The sequence below is a fragment of the Neodiprion virginianus genome, chromosome 4 (genome assembly GCF_021901495.1).
Source record: "Neodiprion virginianus isolate iyNeoVirg1 chromosome 4, iyNeoVirg1.1, whole genome shotgun sequence".
Taxonomy (NCBI): domain Eukaryota; kingdom Metazoa; phylum Arthropoda; class Insecta; order Hymenoptera; family Diprionidae; genus Neodiprion; species Neodiprion virginianus.
In genome coordinates, this window is record NC_060880.1 from 7,733,131 (window position 1) to 7,739,704 (window position 6,574).

The 6,574-nt window shown below is 41.7% G+C and overlaps 1 long non-coding RNA gene across 1 annotated transcript; it reads left to right on the forward strand.

Moving 5' to 3' along the window:
- Positions 1–302: 302 nt before the first annotated feature.
- On the forward strand, positions 303–5,781 carry LOC124302039 (uncharacterized). The gene is made up of 4 exons (XR_006907619.1): positions 303–457; positions 698–732; positions 5,406–5,495; positions 5,736–5,781. It is a non-coding gene; the product is annotated as an uncharacterized LOC124302039 (long non-coding RNA).
- Positions 5,782–6,574: the final 793 nt, after the last annotated feature.

Sequence of the window (6,574 nt, forward strand, 5' to 3'; positions counted from 1 at the left end):
CGCTCCGTGGTTCCTGGGCTCCAGGTCCACTACCTGGTGAAACTTGACTTCCAGGACAAGCGCTCCGGGGTTCCTGTTTAATGTTTACAATGAATTATTTCAATTCATATTTCGCGCAAGCCCAAATTCAGTAGCTGTCAGTGCGCTAATAATATTTAGACAATTTTTTATAATTTTCTCATAATCTTCTTGGTAAAATGTGTCGATACAAAAATTATACCAATCCTTACAGAATATTTTGGATGTGTTCTAATGCTGAAAATATTTATTGGTATGCGAGGCATAACCCGAGGTCGTTGGCGGTGGTCGTTGGAGGTGGTTGGCGGTGGTTGGAGGTGTTCGAAGGTGGTTGGGGTAGTTGCGGGTGATCAAGGTCGACGAGGAGAAGGACTAGGCGGAGGAAGAAGAGGAAGACGAGAAAAAAAAGGTGGAGGAGGAGGACGAGGATTTGTGCTCGGTGAGTAAAACATTTTTATAATATTTCTTGGCAATTGCAAATATATTTTAATTGGAAATTTTCAAACTTTTCATATTCACAACAAATTATTTCAATTCATTTTTCGCGCAAGCACAAATTCAGTAGCTATAAATGTGCTACTAAGATTTATCATATTATTAATTAATTAATTGATTATATTAATCCTCACACAATATTTTTGAAGTGTTCTTATACGGAAACTATTTATTACTGTTCAAGGTATAACCGGAGGTGGTTATCGATGGTTGTTGGAGGTGGTTGGCGGTGGTAGGAGGTAAACGAAGGTGGTCAAGAACGAGAAGGAGGACAAGGAGGAGGAGGACGAGAAGGACGAGATGGACTAGAAGCTCGTTGCAGGTGATTGAAGGTGGTAAGGTAGTCTGGGGTGTTGGGTCGGTGTGGTGTCAGGGTGTCGGGGTGGTGAGATAGCGGGGTGGTGGGGCCCTACCCTACCCTACCCTACCCTGCCCTGCCCTGCCCTACCCTACCCTACCCTACACCCTACCCTACCTGACACAACGCCACTGCAACCCACCCCACCTCTCCTACTTTCCGTCATCCCACTCCCACTCCCGCTCCTACTCCTGCTTCTACTCCTACTCCTAGTCCACCTCCTACTACTCCTAATTCTACTCTTACTTCTACTTTCACTTCTACTGCTACTCCTACTCCAACTCCCAACACTCCTACACAACTTCTACTTATCCAGCCACGTACTATGACAGCCAACCACCACCGCAGAGATATGACGATGAAAATTCTTCGTTTTTAGGCAGTAACTCTTGATCCGTTGCTCATAGCGCACTGTGACTACGCTCAATCGATTTCTCTCGCAAAATCACGTGGAAATAGTGTATGAAAGAATACATTCCAGCACTTTTCAAAATCGCGAAAATTTCCGCGTAGAATGCAGAGGGATTAGCCTTACTTTTTTTTCACTTTTCGAGCCAAATATTCATGGTCTCAGATTCGATTTGTTTGACCCTTTTCTGACTAATTGGACCCTCAGCAACTCACAAATAGCAGCGAAAAGAGCGTGGGGTCAACAGGAGAGAAATTACGAAAAAAGAAGCACCTGCTGAAAAACGTCGAAAACACAGGTTCACGTTTTTTGGCTGTGACTTTTGATGCGTTGATCGCAGCGTATTAGGACTGCGCCTAATCGATTTCTTTCGCGAAATTACGTCGAAATAGTGCCGTGATGAATTTATTTCAGCACTTTCCAAGATCGCGAAAATTTTCGCCAAAAATGCAAAGGGGTAAGCCTTGCTGTTTTTTTGAGCGAAAAACTTTTGGTCTCCGATTCAATTTGTATGACACTTACCTGACTAATTAAACCCTCAGGAACTCAGAAAACACAGCGAAATGAGCGTTAGATCAATAGGAGAGAAATTACAAAGGAAAAAGCACCTGCTGAAAAATGTCGAAAACACAGGTTCTCGTTTTTTGGCTGTAACTTCTGATCCGTTGATCACAGCGTATTGGGACTGCGCCCTATCGATTTCGCTCGCAAAATCACGTCATAATAGTGCATGTAGGAATTCATTTCAGCACTTTTCGAAATCGCGAGAATTCTCGCCACAAATGCAAAGAGGTAAGCCTTGCTGTTTTTTCGAGCAAAAAACTTTTGGTCTCCGATTCAATTTGTATGACCCTTACCTGACTAATATAACCCTCAGGAAGTAAGAAAACACAGCGAAAAGAGCGTGGTCTCGACAGGAGAGAAATTACGGGGGAAAAAGCACCTGCTGAAAAATGTCGAAAACACAGGTTCTCGTTTTTTGGCTGTAACTTCTGATCCGTTGATCACAGCGTATTGGGACTGCGCCTAATCGATTTCTCTCGCGAAATTACGTCGAAATAGTGCCGTGATGAATTTATTTCAGCGCTTTCCAAGATCGCGAAAATTTTCGCCAAAAATGCAAAGGGCCTTGCTTTTTTTTTGATCGAAAAACTTTTGGTCTCCGATTCAATTTGTATGACACTTACCTGACTAATTAAACCCTCAGGAACTCAGAAAACACAGCGAAATGAGCGTTAGATCAATAGGAGAGAAATTACAAAGGAAAAAGCACCTGCTGAAAAATGTCGAAAACACAGGTTCTCGTTTTTTGGCTGTAACTTCTGATCCGTTGATCACAGCGTATTGGGACTGCGCCTAATCGATTTCTCTCGCGAAATTACGTCGAAATAGTGCCGTGATGAATTTATTTCAGCGCTTTCCAAGATCGCGAAAATTTTCGCCAAAAATGCAAAGGGGTAAGCCTTGCTGTTTTTTTGATCGAAAAACTTTTGGTCTCCGATTCAATTTGTATGACACTTACCTGACTAATTAAACCCTCAGGAACTCAGAAAACACAGCGAAATGAGCGTTAGATCAATAGGAGAGAAATTACAAAGGAAAAAGCACCTGCTGAAAAATGTCGAAAACACAGGTTCTCATTTTTTGGCTGTAACTTCTGATCCGTTGATCACAGCGTATTGGGACTGCGCCCTATCGATTTCGCTCGCAAAATCACGTCATAATAGTGCATGTAGGAATTCATTTCAGCACTTTTCGAAATCGCGAGAATTCTCGCCACAAATGCAAAGAGGTAAGCCTTGCTGTTTTTTCGAGCAAAAAACTTTTGGTCTCCGATTCAATTTGTATGACCCTTACCTGACTAATATAACCCTCAGGAAGTAAGAAAACACAGCGAAAAGAGCGTGGTCTCGACAGGAGAGAAATTACGGGGGAAAACGCACCTGCTGAAAAATGTCGAAAACACAGGTTCTCGTTTTTTGGCTGTAACTTCTGATCCGTTGATCACAGCGTATTGTGACTGCGCCTAATCGATTACTCTTGCCAAATCACGTCGGAATAGTGCATGAAAGAGTTCATTTCAGCACTTTCCGAAATCGCGAGAATTTTCGCCAAAAATGCAAAGGGGTAAGCCTTGCTGTTTTTTTGAGCGCAAAACTTTTGGTCTTCGATTCGATTTGTATGACCCTGACCTGACTAATTGAACCCTCGTGAACTCAGAAAACACAGCAAAAAGAGCGTGGGATCAACAGAAGAGAAATTACGGCGGCAAAAGCACCTGCTGAAAAATGTCGAAAACACAGGTTCTCGTTTTTTGGCTGTAACTTTTGATGCGTTGATCACAGCGTATTGGGAATGCGCCCAATCGATTTCTTTCTCAAAATTACGTCGTAATAGACCATGAAAGAATTTATTCCAGCACTTTTTCAATTTTTCAAATTTTTCGCAAAAAATACAAAGGGGTTAGCCATACTTTTTTCTTTATTCTTGGAGCTGAAAATTTTTGGTTCCAGATGCGATTCATATGACCAATGGAGAAGGAGGACCAATTCGGAGTAGGAATAGGAGAGTTAGGAGTTGAAGTGGGAGTAGGAGTCGAAGTAGGAATAGGTGTAGGAGTAGGAGTGGGAGTCAGAGTAGAAGTGCTAGAGATGGGGCGTGAGACGGAGAGGGTATGGTAGGATAGGGTATTTTCACTCTTACTTCTACTTCTTCTTTCACTGCTACTTCTACTTCAACTCCTAACACTCCTACTCATACTCCTACTTGGTCCTTCTTGTCCGCCTTCTCCCACTTCTCCAGCCACGTACTATGACCGCCAATCATGTCCGACCACCTCCGACCACCTCCAACTCGAGTTATACCTGGAATAGTAATAAATATTTCCAGTGTAAGAACACATCAAAAATATTGTGTAAGGATCAATATAATTAATTAATGAATTAACAATATAATAAATTTCACTAGCGCATTTATAGCTAATGAATTTGTGCTTGCGTAAAAAATGAATTGAAATAATTTATTGTCAACATGACAAGTTTGAAAAATTTTAAATAAAATACAGTGACAATTGTCAATAAATATCATTACAATGTTAAACTCACCGAGCAAAAATCTCCGTCCTCCTCGTCCACCTTGTTCTCCTTGTATTACTCGTCCTTCTTCTCGTCCACCTCCGACCACCTCCAACCACCGCCAACCACCTCCAAGGACCACCTCTAACTACATCGGGTTATACCTTGAATATTATTAAATGTTTTCAGTAAGAGGTAGAACACTTCAAGGATATTGTGTGAGGATCAATATAATTTTTTTATCGACACATTTGACCAAGACGATTATGAGAAAATTGTAACAAATTACACAAATTACATAAGCGCATTGATAACTACTGAATTTGGGCTTACGCGAAAAATGAATTGAAATAATTTATTGTAAACATGACGAGATCAAAAATTTTTAGATAGAATATAATCACAATTGCCATTAAATATCATAAAAATATTATACTCACCGTGCACAAATCCTCGTCCTCCCCGTTCGCCTTGTTCTCCTCGTCCTCCTTCTCCTCTTTCTCTCCCTGAACTCGACTTGTGAACCTGGAGCGCAGAAACTACGGAGCGTTTGTCCTAGAAGTCAAGTTTCACCAGGTAGTGGATCTTGTGCGCAGAAACTACAAAGTGCTTGATCTTGCAGTCGAGTTCCACCAGGTAGCGGAACTGGAGGGCAGGAACCACGGACGTCCACGGAGCGCTTGTCCTGGAAGTCGAGTTTCACCGTGTAGAATACCTGGAGAGTAGTATAGCAAGGAGAGTTCTGCGTAGAAACACCTTCCTTACCGACCGAGCCGACCAGTCCGCCTATACATTCTCCCCAGACTCAAACCCTTTTCCGCTCCGCGCAGCCCAGACGCAAACCCTTGAAAGTTACTCCCACTCTCACAAGATCAAATGTGCTCTGCCGACCGTTCGTCGGTAAGAAAATCTCCCGAATGACCATGATCGTCGGTAAAAAATCCTCCAAATGACCATGATTGTCGGTGAAAATGCCAAAAAATCCTCCAACATGAGTTCGTGAGCCCTGGGAAGAAGCCGCCTGTGTGTGTGTGTGTGTGTGTGTTCCGAGGTGGTTGGCGGTGGTTGGTGGTGGTCGGAGGTCGACGAGTAGGAGGACGAGGAAGACTAGGAGAAGAAGGTGGCTGAGGATTTGTGCTCGGTGAGTAAAACACTTTTATAATATTTGATGGCAATTGTAATTATATTTCATCTAAAATATTTCAAACTTGTCATGTTTACATTAAATTATTTAAATTCATTTTTCGCGCAAGCACAAATTCGGTAGATATAAATGCGCTAATAAAATTTATTATATTATTAATTAATTAATTAATTATATTAATCCTTACACAATATTTTTAATGTGTTCCTATACTGAGAATATTTATTACTATTCCAGGTATAACCCGAGGTGGTTGGAGGTGGTCGAGCTGGACGAGGTGGAGGACGAGCGTTCGTGCTCGGTGAGTTTAACATTTTTACAATATTTGACGAAGTAGAATCAGCATCAGGAGTAGGATCAGGGGAAGATGTAGAAATAGGAGTAGAAGTAGGAGTAGTGGTAGGAATAGGACTCGGAGTAGGAATATGAGTAGAAGTAGGAAAAGTAGGAGTTAGAGTGGGATTAGGAGTAGGAGTAGGAGTAGGAGCAGAAGTAGGTAGGGCGAGGTGGGACGTGAGAGGGGCGGGGAGGGGCGGGAAGGGGATATTGTCATATCAAGTTATCAGTAATAAGCAATTGCGGGTAAAATATTAGCTTACTTTTGTAAGTATTTATGAATATAGCCTCTATGAATATTCATTGTTGGTATGTAAGTTCTGGCAACGTACCTACTTTCTGTAAGAGATGTTGAAGATTTTCAACATAATTATGTTTCAGTTCTGTGCCCCACCTAGTGATCCACTAGTACATATCCTCCGACGTGACATCGCTGTGCTACGTATAAAGAAGAAAAGATTTATTAAGATGCAGATTGCTCCTCTCTTCTTGCCATTGTGCTTTTAGCCATTGTTGTGGTGTGTGTTTGAAATTAAGGACAGTATATAATATAGAATAACAGGTACAGCTACGAATATAGCACTACAATAAATCTTATAGAAATGAGCTCTCATTGAGATTTCTCTGTATTTATAACTCGACACGAGAAGGCAAAAATCAATGTAATGCCATCTGTAAGGTAATTGGACTCGTATTTGCACTACGAGAACTCGTTGGGCATTTTGCGGTGAAGTTTGAAA